The 24,101-nt window shown below is 40.1% G+C and overlaps 1 long non-coding RNA gene across 3 annotated transcripts in view; it reads left to right on the top strand.

The window, feature by feature from the left end:
- The window catches only part of LOC135284962 (uncharacterized), a 34,096-nt gene extending 10,294 nt beyond the window's left edge, over positions 1 to 23,802 (top strand). The window contains exon 5 of one of the 3 annotated variants that reach the window (XR_010350024.1): positions 22,498 to 23,802. This is a non-coding gene — a long non-coding RNA (uncharacterized LOC135284962). Of the gene's footprint in view, positions 1 to 16,509; positions 18,017 to 22,497 lie in introns of those variants that run through there. The other 2 variants (XR_010350023.1, XR_010350018.1) reach the window with 2 other exon arrangements.
- The last annotated feature ends 299 nt before the right edge of the window (positions 23,803 to 24,101 follow it).

Genomic DNA, 24,101 nt, shown 5'->3' with positions numbered 1-24,101 from the left:
TGCACCTAGCACAAAGTAGCAGCAGCCATTGTTTCAGTGTCTATTTGCTGAAATCTAGAAGGTTATTAAAAAAAGGAAGTTAAGACGCTTGTGGGAATAGGTAGTAATTAGGAAGGATGTGAACACTTTATACAAAGAACAGAATATAGATATTTCAGATCCCTTTGAATTGCTGGTTAAGGTCATTGAGTAGCAAAGGAAAGCTTATTCTCAAGCCTGTTATGCCTTGCTTTTGTCTGGAAGAACTCAGAGGAACAGTACTTGCACAGCCCAAGAACAGCTGATCTGGCACCAGCCAGTGTTGTGACAGTCTGCATTTTTTGCAAATATCTTTATGTAGTGCACTTGTCAGTAAACTTCAAGTTCCTCCCCTTCACTGCTCAATACCTGAATACCCTGAGGCTCAGACAGCTGGAGTGCAACTTGGGATGACTCCATTTGCCCCAGCCTGGAGGGTGAAAAGGCTGTGCTGGTAAGGGGCGCTGAGTTGGAGGTGGTGAGCTAACAGCAAACTACAACAGCATGCATGGATGAGAGTCTGTGCTACAGTTGTTAGGCAATACAGCCACACATGTAGCTGACTCTGTCCCTAAATAAATCCCTCTTTAACCTGGAGCATGACAGCTTGATATCTCAATGAAAACTCTTGTGCTCTCTAGCAGAATCGTCAATCATCTCATGTTAAATAATTTTAGACTGGTATTTTTGAACATGGGTGTAAAAATTCCAGCTGATGCAAATTCCTGAGCATGAATTCTGGTGCATAATTTCAAGAACACAGATTTAAGAAAAGATCTATTTATGTATGTATTTGTTTTAATTTTGTTAGGGTTGATGCTGTCACATGATGCTGACACTCTCTCTGTAGCATTCATTACAACACTAAATTTTTCTTTTCTCATCTGTATACTGTTGGCTGATAATAATGGTAAGAAATAGCACCCATTTTCATGTTATTTCATATACTTTTTGCCTATATGTTATTCCGACATCCTCCTTTCTCCAAGGGTCTCTATGTGCTCCTTCAAACTCTACAGGAAGTTGTTTTATGAAATCCTTTGTAAATCCATCCCTCCAAAACATGTGGGTTTTCCATTCCTGTGATAATTTCTGAAATCAACCTCTGCCTCTTCCCACCTCCATTTTTGCCACTACTGCTGGATGCAGGCTTCCAGGTAAGGAAGTAATATTTTCTGTAGTATTTTCTGCTCTTTTCCATGTCCATGCTTGCTTCTGGATTGATTTTCAGCTACCAGCCCAAGGAAGGAAAGCAGCATACCAGCAAGCCAAGGCTGCTTCCTTTAGTTTAACAGAATCTGATCATGTGCTTTCAGCATCCTCAAAGTGCCTCTGGGTTTTGCTTTTGGCCAGGATAGAGTTCATTGTCTTTGTAGTACCTGGCATGGGGTTGTACTTTGGATTTGTGCTGGAAACAGTTTGATAACATTGGGATGTGTCTGCTACTGCCCAGCAGTGCTGACACAGAGTCAAGGCCTTTTCTGCTCCTCACCCACCCCACCAGTGATGAGACTGGGGGTGCACAAGGAGTTGGGAGGTGACACAGTTGGGATAGTGTCCTGACCCAAGGGATATTCCATAATGTACATCATCATATAAAGCTGGGAAGGAAGAAATAAGGAGAGCATTTTTGGAGTGATTTTCAGAGCATCTTTTTCCCAGAACACTGTTATGCATGATAGATTCCTGCTTTCTCTAAGGGTGGGTGAACACTGGCCTGCCCGTGGGAAGGAGTGAATCAATTCCTTGTTTTGTGCATACTGTTTTTGCTTTACCCATAAAGCTGTCTTTATCTCAACTCATGAGTTCTCTCACTTTTTTGATTCTCTACCCCATTCCACTGAGGGGGAAGTGAGAGAGTAGCTGTGTGAGGCTGAGTTTCCAACTGGGTTTAAACCACAAAACTCTGTCTTCTGGTTTATCCACAGGACTTTAAAGAAAAGGAATCAACCATGATGCCTTTTCAAAGCAATTGAGCTACCAAACACAGTAAAAACTTTAACTTCCTGGGGAATTTCAAGTTACTTCAGGGAAGAACTGTGTGTAAATTTTCTGGTTTTCACTACTATATTTTTGTGCTAGCTCTGATTTACATAATGTAATTCAGGGCTCTCCATTGGCTGTTTCTATCTTGCACTTCGTTCTGGACATCCAGCCCCAGCTGCTCTCTGATAGCTGGTTGAGATTTGTGCATTTTGTCTTGCACCAGAGTGGTCCAGTTTTGCTTTCAAACACTGTGCCAGGAATGTGCTTCTGTGGAACTCCTTTAGAGAAAATTAAAGTGCTCTATGGCAGGCCATCACTTCTTGCCAGAGTTTAAATCTGTGACTGAACACAAATCTGACAGCACTGTGGCTGCTGTGGGGCTGTGGCTTCTGCCTACCAATTATCTCATGACACCAAATCAGCCTCCACAATAATTGATGGCAGCTTTATCCACCTAAAACTAACTCTCTAGTCTCAGCTGACCCATTATGTTCTTTTGACAGTCAGCAGAAAGCTTTCAGTGGTTTATTCAGCCTATTCATCTTCAGCACCAAGATTACATGTACATATAACTAAATATTCCCTGGTCTCTGTACTGTTGAGGCCAACTGACACATAAGAGGCCTCATGCCAACTCTCACAAGTCCAGAACAGAGTAGCTGCATAAAAACCATGCTTAGGACCAGTGTGGAGATTCAAGTCCCAGTATCTGGGTACATGACTTGGCTTTCATACATGAATTCATGTTCACGGTGCCCTGGAGTCCAGAAGGACCTTGGATGTATTGTAGCTGTGCAGCTTGGCCTTCAAGATGAAGTGCCACCAGAGAAAAAGTTCTCCTCATCCTAGTTTTTATGGCATAGTTTTTCTTAGGACAACAGATCCCTGTTGGCCTCACACTCACAATTATTCTGGAGATGACATATTATTCATCCTTCCTGTTAAAGCTGGCCCACTGTATGGAAGAGAATTCGAGAATTTTGAGTGAGGTAAAGGATGCAAAAATAAGTCTGGCTCCACAGCCTTGTGAGATTGCTCACTTGGCTGAGGAGTCAGAGTTCCAGCCCTTTCTTCTGGTCTGCTTTGGACTACTCCTTCTCCATGCACTAATCACTTTGCAAAGCATTGCAAGGCCTAAGTCTCCTTTAGGGTCCAGTCTGCACTTTTTATTATGTAGGAAGCCTTTTAATTACTGGATAAACAGAATCACCCATTCACCAAAGAAGATGCTTGAACAGAAGGACCCACCCCATAGGCCTCATGCTAACAGACTATTTGGGTCCTGGGCAACTTCTCATGCCCAGCTGTCTCAGCATCCAGCCCTTGTGTGCCTCTTGCTGCCTGAAGTAAAGGCACTGTCATCCTCCTGTGAAGGATTTGTCTCTGACAAATCAAGAGAAGATGGTCCCCAACACAATCTGCCCAACTGCTGGAACTGTCAGTCCAGCAAAATTCTACTCCAATAAGGTCATTGTAGCCTATTAGAAAATAATTTTTGGCAGCTTCTCATGGTTGTGAATACTAATCATTTGCTAATTGTCTGTTTCTTTGATGGAATGCTGGACTCTGCCAAGAGGCATTGCTCTAGGCACTGCTTTCTACTTAATATGAGAACTCAAGGCCAAAACTGCTCCTGATAGATTCCCCATGGAAACTCATCAGCTTTAATGAGATTGTGCTATTTGTGAACCGGGAAGTAGTTTGGCACCAAGATTCTGATTGTATTGATTCATAAGCTAATAACTACAAAGGACCATTAAGGCATTCTAGACATTAGCAATTACTCTGGAAAGAAAATAGACTTCCTGAAAGTGATGATGTTGATCCAAATAGTCTTTAAAAAGATGTGCCAGTTCAAGAGAAATGGATTTGCATAGAGTGCTTTCCAAAGCCCTACTTGTAAGAGGCTCTGAGCAAACTCACTGCAGTGGGCTTGTGGCAAATTGGGCTTTAGCACGGGCTTGTGGAACCCAAGTCATAGAGGAAGACATCTGGCTTGCCCTGCTAGCAGCAGGGCCCACCAGTTCTGGCTTAGCCACACTGCAGTGACACAGAGTCTACCTGTTGCTAACGTGCTAAATTAATTACCTTTGCCTCATGCTGTTCCTGTGCCTTAGCATCTCCGTTCCAGTTGGCCATGCAATGTTCCTTCTCCAGATGTGTTTCCCTCTCCCAGTTTTTCCTTTAAAAGCAGAGGCTGGAGTTGTGTGTGTGTCTGAACATACAGCTTCACCTTTCTAATTGAGGATCAGCTGAAGGCTGATAATTTCCTTTTTCCCATCTTAATTTAGGTGAGCAGTGCTTTGCTGGAGACAGTGACCTTTACTTCTCTGAAAATGCTATTCACAATTATGCTGCTGTCTAAATAATGTCTGTAGTTATATTGAGGTGAACTGGGCACCTCGTAAATAATTCCACTCAAGTCCATTACTGGTGAAACAAAGAATAGAGAGGAACTTATTTACGGGAGAGATTTTCAATTTGAGATGCTGCCTCATTTATTTTCCTTTCTTGCCTGTCCCACATTAGGAGGAGAAATACAGCATTGGAAAAGAAAAAAAAAGTAAAAAAAAGAAAGTGAGTTTTCTGAAAATATGAGAGCTTAATCTTCACTTTTTTATTCAGGAATATACATTTGGAAATTGGAATATTTTAGTTAATTTAAGTTCACCAAGCTTGTTAAAAAAGATTTATCTAGGACAAGTTCATTTTGTCTATTTTATCAGATATATGACACCATACTCAGAAGAACTTACCTATTAGGGGCAAAACACATTTAATGATAACCTGCAAACCTCTAAAATGGTATTAAGGAAGACAAATGAAACTCAAGGACAACAAATTTATTTCTAGGCAAATGAAATGCTTCTTATGCACATTTTTCACTGGACTTGAAAGAAAAAAATCATTAAAAGCACCCGAATATATGCTTTATTGTTGCTTTGAAATGTGAGTCATTAAAAACAGACACACTAACTAAGAAAATGAGTAGTCTTTGAAGGTATTAAAAAGACTTATACTGTAGATACTTATCTGCAGTTACAGAACTTAATTTAATTCTTGCTTGCCACCATTTTTTAGTAGTTTCGTTTCAGCAGTTCCTTTACAAAATACAGAGTAGATTTTGCTCAGCTCCATTTCAAATGCTTCAGGGAATGAAATAATTTCCAAAACTGTGCAGATCATTCTGAATCTTTCTGTGAGTGACAGGAGTAGTTTGTAAGAACTGGTTTTAATTTTTGTTATTAACATATTGTTAAGGTAAGCATACCTGTCATTCAAAGCAGAATAACTAAGTGCCAATCAACTTGTTTAATTACTAATTGCTAAATGTTGAGTGCAACCTAAGGACTTCATGGACAAATGAACAGTTGCAACAACTGCTTTGTTCATGACTTTTTCTTTAGTTATATCTCCCCTTTGGAGACCAGCACTGATTTTTCAGGATCAGAATCTCTGCATGTCAAAATATAATTGATATCTACTCATGATTATTGATTGTCTGGAAAAAGCCGTTCCAAAACTCTATGCAGTCACCTACAGCTGATAATACAATTCTACTGAGCTGGGGAAAATAACTTTGCATGGATTAGGTCTGCAGTCAGGACACAACCAAGAGCAGAACTCAGGACCTTCTGGAGAAAGCAAGAAGAAAAGCTGGTGTTTGATCTCTGAAAAGAAGCCTCTTCAGTCTGGGAGAAAGGAGGCATTGGGAGGATCTGACAGCAGCTTTCCAACGCTTACAGGAAGGTCACTGACAAGCACTGCTGTCTTTAGGAATTCTGCCAGCCCCAGGAGGACATTTGACAATAGATTAGGGGGTCCAGGGTTCTTCCTACAAGAATTTTGATATAATTTGTGGGGATTTCTGCGTAGGCTGAATTCAGGCATGATGAAATTTTCAGTGATTTTAAACATCTTATTTGAGCATTTCATATAAGCTCCACAAGTATCAAGCCCTTTGCTCTTCATACACACTTGTATTTATTTTAACTCTTACTTGTCTCATTTAGAGGACAGAAAATACAGGGAACTCTGAGAGTCTGGAAACGATCTGAGTATGGTGAACAAATGTGTTGGGGAACTGTGGAAGCACCAATCTTGCCATCAGCTCTCCACATTCAAATAAGTCTGGCTCCACAGCCTCGTGAGATCACTCACTTGGCTGAGGAGTCCTGAGTTCCACTTCTTTCCTCTGGACTACTCCGGGCTACTCCTTCTCCATGCACTAATCACTTTGCAAAGCATTGCAAGGCCTAAGTCTTCTTTAGGGTCCACTCTGCACTTTTTATTATGTAGGAAGCCTTTTAATTACTGGATAAACAGAATCACCCATTCACAAAAGAAGATGCTTGAACATTTGTAATATGTTGAACATCATCTAAAATGACCACTGTTTACTTCTAATATATGCAGACTGACTTCACCAATTGCTGGCCGATTTATAGTTTTCAGTACTTCATAAAGAAAAGAGCAAAATCTAAAGTGGTCAGGAATCACATCTGGACATATCTGGACATATAGGCAAGCATTAAGTTGCCTTTCTAGGGAAGTCCCGGCACTTACTTTCTAGAATAGCTGTTAAAAAGTCTCTCTCAAACAATTTCCTTATAAATTCACATACGCCAAAGGTCAAGCAAGAGTCATTGTGAAACAGGCTTTAAAAGAAGCATAAAACTCCTGTCTGACACAGAGTCAGTGGCAATTGAAAAAGCAAAGACTGGGAAGGTTAAAGGCTAATTACTAGAAGAAATCTGGCCTGCTGGCCTGAGGTCTTTTGAGTGGGAGCACAGTCAAATTGGAGTTGTGGGATTAATTGGGTGAAAGACATTGTCACCTTGACATTCATGAAAGTACTGGAGAAGAGCACTGTTTGCTGATATACTGCGGACAGTTCATTTGAACCACAGAGGTAAGATTTCTCTTTCCCACAAAGACTTCACCTTTGCTTTTTAATTGGTGTCAAATACAAAAATTAAAATCTCTGATGTGAGAAACCATTACACATATTTTCTAAAGTTTGTAAATGTCTCTTCCTGTTCTCACTGTAATATATGAAAAGTAAATGTATATCCCAAGGACAAAATTTTCAAACCCTAAGCTTAACAAAATGAAGAGTGTAAAACTTGCAAACTGTAAGTCCCTTTGGAGCTCTTTATGCTGTGGGAACATAATGGGCAGCTCTTTGTGCTTCATATAAATAACTCTGACATCCACTGATCAGCAGCATGACCTCAAGCCAGGCAATTCAGCTCTCTACTTCTCTTTACCCACTAACTGTGATACGATGAATAGGTATCTTATCATCAGGGATGACAGTTTGGCTACAGGGGGATCAGGTACATTCCTATGCCTAATAAATACTGTTTGCTGCAAAACTTCACTGCAGTCATATTATATGAATGCACGGAATTGTCCTTTCCTTCTGCTACTTCATTTACTCATAATAATTCCTTTGCTTCACAGCATAAGATATCTATATCTATAAGGGTAATTTATCCCTTCTACTTTTGAAGCACTGTGTAGGAGATGCTTGGACAGTTTTGTGAACTGGAAGTATAAATTAACACAGCTGATCCCTCCTTATTAATGCTTTAGAAAACCTCAGATCTTCTTATAAAGGCCAATTAATACAGCACAAGTCTCTCTCATTGATAATTTTTTTTTCACTTCCGCATCACACTTCAGTAGAAAATAAATGAGATTTCAAGGGAAATTCCCCAGCTTTCAAATCTGAATCCTGTCCAGCTTTTAAGCCTCACTCCTGTGCAGAAGCATGATAAGCATTAAGAGCCTGGTAAATCCTCAGCAGAGACAGCAGAGATCCACTCTGGTCCAGCACTCTTCATACAGCTGCCAAACCTGCACTGGGTTTCTGTGGCATGATAATCAAGTGATTGCAGAGGAGTCACCTTTCAAGGTGACAAAAACTTTGCACATCTGGAAATTTAGTTTGGTCAAGTATTATGGAAGGACTGGTAGACACACTCCCCCCAAAATTGGACACAGCAGTTCCCTGAATCCAAAATGGAAGAAAAGCTTTGGTCTGTTTTTCAAGTGCTTTAGAAGAGATAATAATCCTTCAAATCCTTATTTGAGTTACAATTCTAGTGAAAAGGACTGGTTATTTTTATGAGATATAATTACTTCACAGTGTTCATCTGTTAAGCCTGCAGTATGAAATACTCACTCTGTTGAAGGTAATCAATGTTTCACTGCCAGTGGATGTGAGACCAGGATTTCAAACACAGAATATCAATGGCAAGTTATGTGGCTTGGTAAGTGAGACACAGCCAAAGACTCTTTGCTTTCTCATGAATTCAGATGGGAATAGGCGCTGAATACTGCATTTTAGTAAAAGCAAGGGCCCTCCTGGAGCATTTCAAACAAGGTTTGACTTTCACCTTAACAAAAGAAAGAAGAAGCAAGCCCATGACCAAGTGAGACTACTTCTGTCAATTCAAAATCTTCAGGAAGTGAAACATGTCCAGTTTGTTCTGTCCTAAGCGTTTTTTTCACTGTTTCCCAGATAGAGGAAATCAGAAGTTTAAAATAGGAATGAATTCTCAGACTATTGATTTAAATGTAATTTTGAGGTTACAGTTCAAGTTCAAAGAAACCATTTGTTGGGCCAGAAATTCACAAGCATGAAAAATCCTATTCAGTCCCAGCCTGCAGATCTAACTTACCATAGCAGTTCTATTTGAGAGCAGACTGTCACAAGGTGAAGAGAAAAAGCAAGAGTGATAGATGCACCAAAAGTCATGGATGCACAAAAGCCAGCACCAAAAAGCAGAGGTGCACAAAAGCCACTTAAGCTAAAAGACCACATTTATCATATCAACAAATGTTTGCAAATTATGCCTAGATATATTTAGTTAGAAAGTAAAAGCCAGTTTCTGTTCTCAAAGGAGTGAATTTGTTTATCAGCCTCCTCAATATGAAAAATGGGAAAAAACTTAATATGGAGTTTCATAAAGGTATAAATGGAATCAGGAACAGCTTCAGGTACACAAAAAGTATGCAGCTGCTAGTGTAGGTACTAGAGTGACTAGAGCAACAAAAAAAAATTGATCAGACTCCCTAGACATCTCTGTTTCAAAGAAGATTTGTGAGTCAAACTTAGGCAAACCTTTTATTTTTGCTAAGAACCTGCCCCATGACCTCTCCTGTCCCAACTGCCAGGGTGGGAGCAGCTGTGCCAGAGCTGCCTCTGCACGAGGGAAGCAGGGCTGGACCATGGGCTGGAGGTGTTCCCACAGCCAGAGGCCTTGGACACAGTGTGGGATGGACACAGTGTCAACAAGCAGTGCTGGGGGGGACAGGGGCCATGAGCTATCTGTGTCTTCAGTGCTCAGGAATGGGGGTGTTACAGAGCAGCCAGCAAAGTAAAAGCTACCTGCACCAGTGGGAAATGGGAACTGCCTGTAGTGGTCTGCAGTTTTCTGTTTGGTTTTCAGTCCACATTCCTCACTTCAGTCCTCATCAAGTCAGTTCTGCCCTAGCCTCTTACATTATGAAAACTGATTTACATATCCAAACAAATGGCCCTCAAAGGGAATATTCAGGCTGACAAAACATAATTCATGCTCATCCTTTTTAGAGCTATCTTTGCATTAAAGAAAGATTAACAAACAAAACCAAGGAGATAAAGAAAGAAATGTCATGGAACCACTGGGAATTTTGAGAAACTATTCAACCATCCGTGTACATTCATGAAGATGGGGCTGGGGGTAAAGAGATTTCCCAGTTGACACGTTTCTCCACTTGTGAACATGCTGAAAGATCACTCATACGTTTTCAATGAAGTCACTGACAGTCAAGAATGCTGGAGGCAACAGCTGTTGGAGATAGATTTACCCCAAGGCTATTTAATCTCTCAGCCTCTCATAAGGATGCTTGCTAGGGGGGAAGGTAAAAAAGCACAACTAAAAATTGTATTGCTTTCAGCAGCTGTTGTTATTCCTGAAAGCCAAGAATGGGTCAAAAAAATGTGATGAAAGTCCTGGTTTGTTATCAGCTATAGGGGTGGCCAGAGCTTACTGCTTCCTTTGGGGGTAGGATTTCCTTTGTGGAATGAAATACAGTAAAATTGCTAGCTCCAAGAGGGCTTAGCTGCCTGGGAGTTACCGTGAAGTGTATATATGCCTTGGAATTTCCAGAATTATAAGTATATTATGTCAGTGTAGAGTGATGCAGGTCGTGAAAGGCGGCCCTTGTGTTCAGTAACAGGAGCTGGGACAATTGAGCAGCAAGAAAAGATAACATAAAACATTCATTAAAATGGTTGAAAAATTTACTGAAAAGCAGAGTGCAGCTGCTATACATGCCAGTTACTATTTCTGAATGGTCTCCTCCTGTGAAGCTGAGTTCTTATTAAATCACACTGTCCAACCATGCATTAGACATGTAAGACATTTGCCCAACTAGCTGAAAACACAGCCCATGCATCTCCCAGCAGAGCTTCTCTCTGTAACCACGTGTTTTCTGTGGTTTGTTAGCAGAACTTTTAAACAGGGATTGCATTTTCAGGGGAGAAGGAAATAAATTAGCATCTTTGGCTCACCAGGGGCTTCATTGCTATGAACATGGAGGATGCCTGGTGGCTTCTTGGATCCCACCATTGGGCATAAAACTTCTGTCTGTTCCCTGCAGCAGTGCAAGCTGTTGAAGACAGTGCTGCATCCTGGGTATGAGCTGTCTACAGCCTGACATCCCTCCAAATCTTTCCAGCACATCACTCAGGATGTATCTACATCAGGGCTTTAGTTTGGATCAAGAATACAGTTTTGAAGCAAGTCTCACATAACCCCACTTATGGTGTTTTGGTTCCCATCACAAATCTGTCTTGGAGACATGAGCCAGATTCCTGTCAGACAAAATTGGAGTGGGAAGTTTTCTTCAGGAGCTTACCTCATTGCACTGCACCAAAAAGAGTTTTGCAAGACCAGATTAGAGCTAGCTCAGAGTAGAATAACCCTGAAAAGTGAATAACATGGACATAGGACCTTCAGTACCTGTTGTTTCATTATGCAGATTCACTCCTACCAGTCCACAAAGGTTGCTGATACCCACATAGACATATAAATATACCAGATAATTAAAATCCTCTTCATAAAGGGAAAAAAAAAAAAGGAAAAAGAAAACCCCCAAAACATCATCAGGTAGTGGAACTATGGATGTAAAAGACACAGTTATCCTGAAAATTATTAAAATCAGAGAAGTGTGTGCATTTTTCATGCCATTGCTGTCTCAGCTGTAAAAGAGTTCTCATGAGTAACACAAATAGCAGCAAAGATAGAGGAATTAGAATTCAAAAATGGAAACCTTTTGTTCCAATGTGGCTAAGATTGCTTTTACTATTCTTCAGGAGCTGAAAAAGAGGACAAAGCCATAGAATAGGTTATAATGCTGAAAACCAGTGTGTTCCTAGGACAACAGTTTATTGTAGAGTGTATTGAGTCACACTACTGCAGCACAGACTATAGATGTCTGTATAGCACTATATAGGAACTGGTTAGCACAGGGCCTTGGGATTATTCCTTAGTCCTTAGTGATCTTGATTCATAAATGAATTTTACCCAACCTGTTTAATATGCTTAGCTCTGAGAAAATTATAAAGGGTCATTTTTGGTGAGTGGTTTTGGTCTATAGGTAAGAAATAATCAAACTACTGAAAATGTGTGTCCCACATGTATTTAAAAGAAACATGACTTTTTGCTGCTTTTGAGAAGTTTTCTTTCTGGACAAGATGGAAATTGGAAAAAGAAGAAGTTCAGAAATTAGAGAAAAATTATTTATGGATTCTGCCCATCAGAATCTAACAGTTGTTCTGCTGATTGCACCAAAGGTTGGATCAAGCAGTTTTGTTACTAGTTTTCAGAACATTTGATAGCCTCACAGTGGTATGACTACATAGATATCCAACTCCTTTTTTATATCCACTTGCCACACAACTGACAGTCAACTTACACTAGTGATGGAATATACAAGTCCTCTACCATGTTGGCCTTGTCGAGCAAGAAGTTTCATGCAAAGATTATTTAATTTCCTAAATGCAGTTTAAAATAACACCCCCCCCAAAAAAAAAAAAAAAAAAAAGAAAAGAAAAAAAAACCCCCCCCTAAAAAAAAACCCAAACAAATAAAAACAAACCCAGACCCTAAAGCTTCTGAGCCAGACATTAGATGGTAATTAGATGGAAAAATGAATTAATGAAAATATTTGATACTTGCATGAATTTACCCTCTGGATTCAAAAAACATACACCTGTACTTATCAAAACTTCCACCAAAGTGCAGCCATTCCTGGTCCATGGATAATAACCCGTGTCCTTAGAGGACCATGGCACAGATGTCTGTGCTCTTTTTTTTCAGTAATTGTAGGCAAAAAATGAAGCTTGAAGGGCCTGACCAAAGCTCCTGCTGACCTCACTGGCTGGAGATCACAGCTTTTCATGGGGCTGTTTCTCAACAACTGAAAGATAAGAGATTTGTTCAATTCCAGCTCCAGTGTTTATAGAAGTATGATTCATTCAAAATCCATCCTCACAGGTCTCCAAGATAATTTTCTTTTTCCTGTATATTTGAACATATCTTTCCACATCTCTTGTGGACATCTGAAGAGACACTGATGCATCTGGTTCCCCTGTCATCTTGCAACAGCAAGAAAGTAGTTGTTTTTTCAGGCACCAGACAAATAAATTTCTATGATTCTTGAAAACAGGGCGTTGGGGGAGAGGGAAGAGGTGTTGCTGTTTTTTTGGGTTTTTTTTATTGGTGGTTGGTTGGTTTGTTTTGGGCACAGCCATGACCATCCTGGCTGAATCCTTCATTCCAACCTCAGTCATTGCAAGCAAAATCAGCTGTTCACTTACAGGGCAGAGAAGGCGACAGGGATGATTCCTATCAGGGCTCAGTGCAAAGGGGGCTGTAGCCAAGGGAGCCCCTGGCTTCTTGCTGTTGCAATGACACACTCAACTCAGGTCACAGTGATAGGTGTAGGCTTAGCAAAGGACCCATTCTCATTATTAAATATTTTAGTGTGTTTTTCCCTTGGTAAGTTATAGTAATTGCTGATACCATTACAAATTAGTGAGTTCAAGATATTATAAATCAGATAACAACCATACTTCTCAGCCCTATTTGTTTCTCTCTTTAGACTAATTTCATAACAAGTGGTTCTATAATAGAACTGTCTCAATCAGTGCTGGAACATATAGAAAAATATAACTCAATTTCTTGAGAGAGTCAGGATCAAGACATTCTGGCAGGTGTCTGATCATTTTAAAGCCTTCCCATTTTAAAACTTATTCCCATATATGATCAACATCCTACTGTAGATGGAAGTCTTGGGGGCAAGAGACAGTTGCTTCTGTGTTGCTCTTAGGTGTGAAAATGAGTAGAGGAATGTGAAAGGCTTAGAACACGCCATCCCAGAGCAATAAATCTCAGCTTGCAAAGGACACTCTAGTTAGGCAATGACAAATTCCTTCCTCTCATTAGAGACCAGTTCCTCAGCATCAGGAGCCTTGCCTGGAATGTGTCTTTGAGCTTCAAGGTCAAGCTAATGATAAAAAAAAAAAGATCCTGATGGCCTAAATTGAAATCCTGTGAAGCACTTTGTCAGAGCCCACAGGCCCTGTGTGAAGGAAAGAGCAGCCTATGAAGCTGTGGGCTGTGTCTTACAGTGCCTGGCGAGGTCAGCTCCTGGGGCAAGCACAGACAGAGACACAGATAAGAAACCACCACACCATTTCAAAATCAGTATCCAGGCAGAACAGTGCTGCTTTCCACAAAACAGGCCAAAAAGAAAGGAGAACCTTTTGTGGCCCTTTCCTGTGGTAAGGCTACATTGAGTGATGGCAAAAAGCAAGGAAGATAATTCAATTCCTGAGCTCTGTGGTACTGCAGATCTTTAAAGTCTCTAAAGGACAGTGGAATCAACATGACAAATGAAAAAAGAAAAATAGAGAAAGTATAAAAGAAACATTTTGATCTTCCCAGCCTCATCACCCATGAATTACAGGAACATAGAAACTAAAAAAAAATATCACTAAAAATGGCTTTCATTGATCTGACCATTCCTCTACATCCAGAGACAATGGGGAATTCAGAGTCACAAATTACAGCTATGACAAAAAGCAAGGGAAAAGACAGGATGAAGAGTTAGTACTGGTCTTGAACATCCTCCCTACAGAAAAACATCACAAATAATTAAGGATTTATAGGAAACATTGTTGAAGAGACTCTTGAAAACATTACTAGTTTTATCCTCAGGCCAAAGAATACAAATCAGCTGAATTTAGGAAAATTATCTTTACTTATTTGCATGTAAGTGCCTAATTAATTGCCTATTACAAAAATTATACACTTGCTTCTAAACACAAGAAGGTTTTGTTCTTTTGTCAATGGCTGAACATCAGACTGGATAATCTAAACATTTCAGGGAAAATCTGAGATCTGAAATTTCCATTCATCTTATGAGATGTCTTGGTCAAAAGAGAAAAATCCCAAATTTCCCAGCTTCCATATCATATCGCTTTTTACTGAGTGAAACATTTTGCTGGTGGAAAAATGAAAAAAAAAAGGAAAAAAAAGGAAAAGAACCACAATAAATGTATAGATAAGCAGAAAGTAGAAACTTAAACAGGTGTATGTTCACTTATATAGTGTTACCTTCTTAGAGTCAGCATGAGTCCCAGGCTGACTGCAATGCCCTTTAAAATGCATTGATCAGACTCGTGTAGGTAGGTGTAGACACTTTCTTCCAAAACACTTCCTCATAAAAATGTCTTGAAGAAGAGATGAGTTTCAAAAGTGTGTGTTTGTGTACCTGTGTCTGCACATGTGATTTCCAACTGGAGAAATGAAGGAGTGCTCTGCCACACTGGGGAATCTCTGTGTCCCAGATTATTGCAAATGGGGGGGAAAATGATAAAAATTAGCATGATGCCTGGTCCTATTTCTCAATTCCTCTTGGAGCCTGGAGGCACAAACTATTCAGCAGCTGGGCTGGGAAAGAAAATTCCCCCTCCATGAAACATTACAGCACAGTTGAGTGCATTTATGGCTGCACAAAACTTTTCATGGCATCAGCTATTTTCTTTTGGGAAAGACAAAATACTTGAAAGCACAGCTCTGTTCTGCTGCTGCAATTTTCTAAAGAAATTTTCTCTTTTGCCTGAAAGAATAGCCAGTCATGAATATGCATGTGTATGTAGGCTCTGGGCAAGCCAGGAGAGCAGAGTGCCTTTCCCAGAGACCCTGCCTGCAGGATGTCCCAGAGGAGCTGCCCACTTCCAGTGACTCCCAGTTCAGCCTCCCAGTGGGCACAGACTCATGGCCTCCCTGTTGGAGGTGATCTGAACAAAGCACACTGCAGTAGTGCATTGCCCAAAATAATCAATTTTAACACTGTTATAAATTTCTTCCTACCCTCTACCACAAAAATCACAGAGAGGAAAGTAGATAAAAAGAAACATAATGCAGGAAGTTTTAACATATGGAAAACAGGAGTGAGAGCTGTCTTGATTGATTGCTGTGATTTCTTTATCACATCTGAAATTATGTTGTCTATGTGGGATGTGGTAGAACAGAAATATATATTTTATATACTTATATATTTTCTAATATTTACTTACTATTCACCTTTCCTTATCCTGAGGTCAGAGTGATTCCAGAGCAGCAAGAAGGCAGTCCTCTGCCACGCCTGTGCTGAGGCTACCAGCAGGGGGACCATGAATGCCACAGGCCCTTGCATCTTCCACAGAGAATCAAATAATATCCAAGCACATTAATACAGAGAGTGTGCATCAGGGAAAAGCAGGAATCATGGGGGTCAGAAGGGGAGTAAGCACCTTTCCAAGATGATGTTAACTCTAAGGGTTCTCCAATGTGCAACAAGATCTTAGGAATGTGTCTGAAAACTGAGTTTGTCGTGCTCTTCCTCATCCTAATTCGACCTGGGCTGGGAGTCATTAGATTACAGGGTTTGTCTTACTACCATAATGTCACCCTAGCTCAAACCCATTGATTATGAAGCCACATAATCCTGTCCTGAAGCAGTGAGATGTATATAAGATTAGGATAGTGAATTGGTGAGATTTTTCAACTTTTTTGTTTTGTTTTGTTTTGGTTTGGTTTGGGGTTTTTTGTTTGATTTTGTTTTGTTGGTTGGTTTGGTTTGTTTGGAGTTGGGTTTTTTTTTTGTTCTTTTGGGGTTTTTTGGGGAGGGGGTTGGTTGTTTTTTTGTTTGTGTCTGATTTTTATTACACAACTCGAGAAATTAATTTAAAGATCCCGTAAAATTACAAATGCTGAGCATTTGCATAAATTGGTTCCTCATATGCCTCACCATATTGTTTTAAATTTTAGAAGCTGGTTTTGAACATACATTTTTAAAACAGTTCCTTTAACTGTCCTCCACTTTCTATGCACCAAATCTCAGCCTTTATCATCACTTGCATAGAAGTAAACTCCAAAGAGCTTTTTCTGAAACTCCTAGCCCTAAAGCAAGCCAAGCCATGGATGTCAGATGGCCAAAGGAAATTTATCTTCATCTGCATGTGACCAAGAGATACATCTTCCCTAACCTGTGGGATTTACAAGAGGTGGAATGGAACAATACATGACTGAACAGTCCTTGTTTTTTTTGTATTCAGCACAATTTTTCCCTCAAAGTGGAGTCCACACAATTGGAAAAAGTGCAGCCATCATCCTCCTAGGAACAAGTAAACCTGAGATACCTGGATAAGAATTTCTCTTATTTGCTTCAGAAGGAATGCTTCAAGGTACTGATTGATCTCATCCTCCTGTCTGAAATCAACTGCCATGTCCATTAGCAACATCTGTGGGTAGAGAAAAGCACTGGAAAAAGCAGAAGGTTAAAAACACAGCAAAACAGAGAACTTGGCCTGCCTGACAAGCTGGACAAGTGACTGCTTGCAGAGCTTTCCCTACTTTTGAGAGAAAAAAAAAAAGTGTTATCTAGAAATGAACTCTTTGTGAGCACAAGGACAATGCAGCCAGGTTATCTTTCTGTCTTGAAACAGTGTTAGGATTAAAGCAGGATTAATGTGGAGGTTTTGCGTTTTTCTGTGGTGTTTTTTTTTTTTTTTTTTTTTGCTGTTGTTGTTTTGGTTTTTTAGGTTTTTTTGTGGGTTTTTGTTTTGTTTTGTTTTGTTCTTATTGGTTTTTTGGTGTTTTTTTTTTTGGTGGGGAGGGAGGGGAAGGGTTTTCTAGATATAGCACTGTAATTTAGGAGACTAAGAATTTGAAGTCACAGTGCTGGACTCCTCACCTGATGTGCGACTTTCAAAATACCAGCATTTCAATTCCCATTCTTAGTCTTGACAGATAAATGGTGTAATACATGGAAATGTTCAGATGTTTACTCTGGGCCCTGGAAGATATTTAGATATTTGAACTAACCTGAGTTTCAGCAATGTAGTTCTGCTGAAGACATATCTGTTTAGGTTTGTTTGTTGTTTTTTTTCCTTTTGGTAGTGTCTAGGGAAGAGAATGAAGATGTCGGACTCACAGCCCAGACCTACCAATTCAAACTTCTTGTTCAAGAATTTTTTTTCTCTTCCTCCACTTACCACTCAGGTCTCAGAGTTTACCAGACTCATACAAGGGGGACCCAGTCCTTTGTCAGTGCTTTTGACTTGAATGCTGTCCAAGCACCTGTATTTAGACTGCATTTTGAGACATCTATCCTCCAACTACAGAATCCTTAGTAACAATTTTCCTAGCAATGTTTTTGACAACTATTACTGTATTGTAAAACTGAAGTAGAAGTACTCAACATATTTTCTAATATTGATGGTTTGGTATTTCTTCCAAATAAGCAGCTTCAGAGATGCTAAAAGCAGGATTCCTCAGACTGGACCTGAGTATTTCCACTGCAAGCGTCTATGTTTATGTTCACTGTCTAAGCAGTTTTTAGTCAGCAATGAGTTACTTGATGTAATTTAGAGTGTACTTTCAAAGTAAAATACACTGACATCTGATCTAGTGGATCACATCCTGAATGCAATTGATTTTACTGACTGGATCTCTAACGAATTTCTCTACCATACATACGTCCATACATATGCATTGTAGGCACCTAAAACTCGCAGATATAAATCCCACCTTAGTGTCTCACTTTAACTAATACACAATAGAAACACACAATAGAAAGGATACTTTCTAGACAAATCTATTTTTTATAATCAAGGCTAAAGCTTGTCATTTGAATTCTTGTTATTAAAATCTAAAATGTAAATTTCCATCATTCCTTGCACATAACTCATCCCTAAAACTGTTGTATCCATAGTTTTGTTTTGCCTCCTCTATACATTGTTGGTTGCAGTTTTAAGAGGAAATCTGGTCCTTTCCTGAAGAGATATTTTTCAGCACTGCAAATTCAGCTGGGATTAACCAAAGCTCTTTGGACTTTTTGCGAGATATTCATGCAAGTGCTGGTTCTCTTTCTTCTTCTCCTTTTTCAAAGAAGTTGGCACTGCTTTATCTCACATAACCACAAGAAGCAAAGCAAGGGGAAAAGCTCCCAAACACTGTGATGAGTTCTCCCTTTCAAAGAATTCTAATGTCAACATCAGACTTTGATCCTCACAGGCAGTCAGAACTGTTTCAGAAATATCTTGTTATTCAAATATTTAAGAACTTACAGTGAAGATCCACAGCAGGTGACATAATTTAGAGGTTGTAGAACTCTGTTCCATAATAAAACATACTGCTGTCCTTATATTTAGCTGCACCAGATTTTGCTCTCAGAACAAAGTCAAAGGACCTCTCACCCCAGTATAGATCTGGGATAACCCTGCCAAACTGAACAGTATTAAAAGGCTGTGAAATAGAGTAAATCACAGCCACAGCAACTCATTTAATTTTAGCAGAGCTACTCCAGGTTCCCAGCAGTCTGACTAATTGCTTGGCCTTGTTCCACTTCCCCTAAAGACTGAAGCATACATTTTTTTTTCTATTAAATATTAACAGGAGCCTATGTATCACTTGTCAGAAGATGCTTAGCAAACTGAACATCCTCCAGCAGCCCCTCTGCAGCCCACTCCCAACTTTAGCTCTAGGCTTTGTCCTAACCCCAATTATAGGTCAAGGCTTTGAGTGAATCTCAGCCCAAGATCCTCAGCTATGGTCCAGAAGGAAAAGTTTTCATCAGAGACTTCTTTGTGCAGTCTACCCTTCATTTGGCAGCCCCTGTAGCCACAATATGACTGAAGTTGATTTTTATTCAGGACAAAACTAAAAGGTGTAAAGTGATCAAAGCAATAGACACAGAAAAACGTACCCAAGAGTAAGGTGACCAAGGCAAAACAGACAAATACCAGCACATGTGAATGGTAGCTGGGAAGAATAACTGGATAACAGCAATAAAGCAGTGTCCTAACAGCTGTTATCCATTCCATACTTTTCATCCTATTTATCTTTCAATAGGTGACATTCCCTGTCATGCCCTTCAAACCTTACAGGTTTATTGCTTTTTCTACAGTGTATCTTCTATTCCCAAAGGATATATGCCTGACAGGGGAAGTGTATGTACAAGAGATTTTCCCTGTATTTCCCTTGCCACAAGGAGGCTGTGCATCTTCCACTCAGAAATGTGACAGTTTGGAAAACTTGCCAGGGACACTGGTGGGCTTTCGGGCCAAAACAGTCGAGTGAAGGACACTGAGACACGACAAGTGTGACACCAAAACCTTTTGCGTTGTGGCTCAAGAGGGCAGGGCTCAGTCTCAGCATGGGCTGGGAACAAATTCCAGACTCGTGGGAGAGAGGCAGATTCTAAAGTCATTTGGTGCCCTCTAATGGCAAGGATGCTTTTAACCAAAATGATCCAATGAACGCGCTTAACCCCAAAACTATCACTGCCGTCACTGGCAAGCTCAGTTCAACTGGCACAGTCCTATTTTCAAACATTAGTTTAATTGGCTGTCTTGACTGATAGGATCTCTCTCGTACCAGCTATTTTATATTGTTTATCATATAGGCTTTGTAGAGGCTGTAATACCTTGTGAATTCAAATAAGTGAGATCCCACTAAGCTGGATGAGGACTGTGAAGACACAGCCACCCTCTTAGCTCTGCCACATCGGGAACAATGTCTGTTTGCCCTGTCTGAGATGTCAGAAAACTTTCCTGGTGCTGTGGTGGGGACATGCATGCTCCATCTGCAGTGACCAAAACATGCACTGGGCAGTGCATAACATGTGCATGCCTTTTGTGCAGATGAATTTTATGAGCTACTGAGTATATTTCTTAAAGATTCAGAATTTAGTGGAGTACAATGAGCAGTTCAGTGTTTCCTGTAATCCTTTGACCATTCACCTTCTGGAGTCAGATCATGGGTGTTAACCTGAAAGAGGAACACCACTAACCACTCATCAGGCCAAATTGCCTGAGAAAATGGAAAACTAGGGAAAAACAGAAATATTTATAAATCCAGGCTTTTCCTTTTTCTGGTGGTCTCTCACTCCAAGCTGGTGGTATTTTCTCCAACAATTCTCTAAGCCCTATCAGGGTATCCTGAGAGTTTTTATAAGGCACATGCCCATGGAGCAATACAGGAAGCTGCAAGTTTCTGTGCACCTTGTGTGCTCTGACAGAATGCAAACTGACTGTCATTTGTTCACGTGTTGTTTAAAATCAATAAGCCTTGGAAGAGCTATGGAAGAATCACAGATGTAAAGTAGCTGGGTGATAACATAACAATGTAATTCAGTAAAGATACATTTAAGGTTATGAACAGAAACAAAACCAAACACAACTCTATCTAGATAGAGTGATAGCCTTGAAATCAGATTTTACCACTGAGAAAAGTGATCTTGCAGTAATTGTTCATGCAGTGACTCTGAAAAAGGCAAATTGAAAATCACTGGGGAAAAAAAAAGCAGATTAAACAATATCATCATGACATTATGTTCAAATTCTTTGGTGTGTCTAGAGCTGTCTTTGGTAGTCTCAGCTCAGCCACTGATGTTAGAAGTAGAAAACATTCAGGGAAGCATGGCAGAGATGATCAGCAACATGGAGGAGTTGCCATACAAGAAACAATTGAATAATCAAAGACACATGGAATCACGGAAGATGTGAAGAGAACAGCTGAGACTCTCTGTTTGTTTTCATAACACAAGAAATAGAGGGACTAATTGCTTTTTAACCACAAGTTTAAAAGCAAAAAGTGATCCTTTTTCTCATGTGCCTCTCCCCACTAAATGTTGAAATTAATTGCCACAGGATTTTGGTGGAGCAATAAAGATGAGATAATCCTATACCTTAGGAAGGGATTCATCAAGGTCTGCAGCAGCATGATAGACCTTGAGTTTGGGGATTTCATATCATCCATGTGGGGGGTGGAAGAGACAAATTGTTCATAGAGGCAAGAGAGAAGAAGGGCAGTCAGAAGTTTGACTTAGAGACCTATTGCTCTGCAGGTCTTCCAGATTTTGTCTGCCTTTTCACTGCTGAATATGAGAAAAAGAGCAAGTGAGAGAGTCACTTGTGGCTGAAATAAAAATAAAGGTCTGTGTTCCCTGAGGCTCAATCAGATATTTGACTCTTTTCCTGAAAATCACAAAACAGAAGAAAAAGATCTGATATTTATTTTGGCATTTATGAATAATATAAAAGCTTAACATTGCTCAAAATATTTCATGTTGAAAACATTCACTAGAATATTCAAGTACTAATAAAAACCAGTTTAAAGCTAGGATATGTAAGTTCTTATCTGGCACCCAAAGACTGCTTTTTCTTTCCAGCTGCCCTTGAATTTTTTCTACTGATTTCTCTTTGGCATCTGTCTGTCTCCTAGAAAGATAATAAACTTGGATATGAGGGTATTAGGGTTTGATAGGTCCACTATTCTCTTCAGCGCATTCCAACAGCAAATCTTAATATTAAAAACACTTAGCTAATTATCCTTTGAATTTATCTTGTATTTTCACTCAACCATGAATTCCTGCTATGCCTTTTTCTACAAAATAAAATTCCAAACCTGGTGCTTTTCTTTCCTGAGAACTGATCACACAGTGACCATGTCTCTTACTGTGATATTTGCAGTACATGGACAGAAAGCTCTCTGCAGTACAATGCTGCTCTCATCCTCTTGCCCCTGCACCAGTTAAGCTGTTCCCCTGACTGAGCCCTTCAGAAGGATGCTCTGTCAGCACTCTCAACCTCCCTTTGGGTAAACTAAGGAAAGAGAACTCTTCAAGTTCCTGAGTCCGTCAAGAAAAGCATCATTCTTCAGACATCAAATAGCATTGATGGTTCCTCACGACCTTGCCTCACAACACTCTTTTTAAAACCCTGACAAATTAAATTACTGCCGTATCCCTGTAGCACCAGGAGAGGTGCCAGAGGCAAAATGCTTCTACTCCCCCTCCAACATTTTTGTACTATACAATTACACCAGGACTTCATGCCTTATTTCTTGCCCATTATCTCTTCTTTCCTCTTTTTTTTTTTTCCAGAGACCCTGCTATGGAAGATACGGATCCAGTTTGGCAGCTCCTACACAAACAGCCTGGTCCTAAATGCCACAATTACTTTGAAAGCCAATTACTGCACAGTAGTTCATCAGATTCATAACTTCTAAAAAGAAATCAATATACAGGCTGGAAAGTATCCCAGAAGAGAGATTAATTTTCGATAGACTGAGTCTTGGTATGCTTCCATGGGATTTACACTTAACCTCTGACCCAGCTGAAGGCTGTGGAGGGACCACGAACAAAAGCGGCCTTCTAGTTCCTGGCGCATATAATTTATATCCCAAATGAATATCTGGTATCTGCAGGCACCATAAATTACAATTCAGAGGGTTGGAGAGAAGTTCCTGGTGTCACAACAGAGCACCCTTCTAGGAGGGTCACTTAGATGAAAACAGGATTAAGGTGATAATGCCCTTCAAAGAGCTTTCTCTCCATGCATCAGCACTTTGATTACATTGTGTTACTACTGCAAAGAGAAAAAGATTTTAAGCTTTAGAGCTGAGAAAAGCTTCATTATGGTTCCACACCCTTAGGCATGTGAAAATCAAGTGCCTCTTCAACACGTTTCAGGATTAAACTGATGAAGATGAGAAGCAAATACATTCTGGAGCAATGAGCTGTTAAAATACCAGATAAATAATTTAAACAGAGGGATTTTCTTGGTGGGCTTGAATATATTCCTGGAGAATGGTTACCTATTTCATCCTTGCTGTACACTCCTGCACTAATGACTAGTATTTCAGAAGGTAAAAAAAATATAACCCTGCCATAGCTCTCCTGCATGTCAAAATGCTTTTCCTTCAGGCTCTCAGCTTAGAGTCTGGTATAAAATGCACAGTCTGAAATAGCTGCCTTAGTCTGCTTGCAGCCACATCTGGATCCACCATATACAAGTTCCTTACCAAAATCACAGAATCACAGAGCCACTTAGGTTGGAAAAGAACTCTGAGATCATCGAGCCCAACCTTTGACTGATCACTACCTTGTCAACTATACAATGGCACTAAGTGTCACGTCCAGTCATTTGCTGAACACCAGGGATGGTGTCCTTGTTCTGGCCAGGACAGGGTTTATTTTTTGCAGGACCATGGTCAGGCCCCAGAGGCTGTTCTACACCACCTCATGTCTTTGATGGGGTGATGGTGAAGCCTGGGCTCTGGATACCACTGAGTCCCACATGATGAGACTTGTGTGAATCTATCATGTACACTCTGTTATGAATATTTTGTGTTTACTGTTTGTTTTCTTATTTCATTTGCTGTGTCGAGTAAATTATTTTAATCTCAACCTGGGATCTTTACCTTTTGTGCCTCTGGTTCTCCTCTCCCTCCTGCCTCAGTAGGGAGCAGGAGGTGGGAACAGGGAAGTGTTCCAGTGGGAACATTAAATTGAGGAATACCATTCCTAAACCATGACAGATAGTGACTCCACCACTTCCATTAATCCATTGCACTGCTTAACAACTCTTTCTGGGATGAAATTTCTTCTAATATTCCAGCCTGAACCTGCCCTGGTGGAGCTTGAGGCCATGTCCTCTTGTCCTGTCACTTGCTACATGAGAGAAGAGAGCAACCCCCATCTGGCTA

The sequence above is a fragment of the Passer domesticus genome, chromosome 1 (genome assembly GCF_036417665.1).
Source record: "Passer domesticus isolate bPasDom1 chromosome 1, bPasDom1.hap1, whole genome shotgun sequence".
Taxonomy (NCBI): Eukaryota; Metazoa; Chordata; class Aves; order Passeriformes; family Passeridae; genus Passer; species Passer domesticus.
This window is presented reverse-complemented; position numbering and strand designations above follow the sequence as displayed.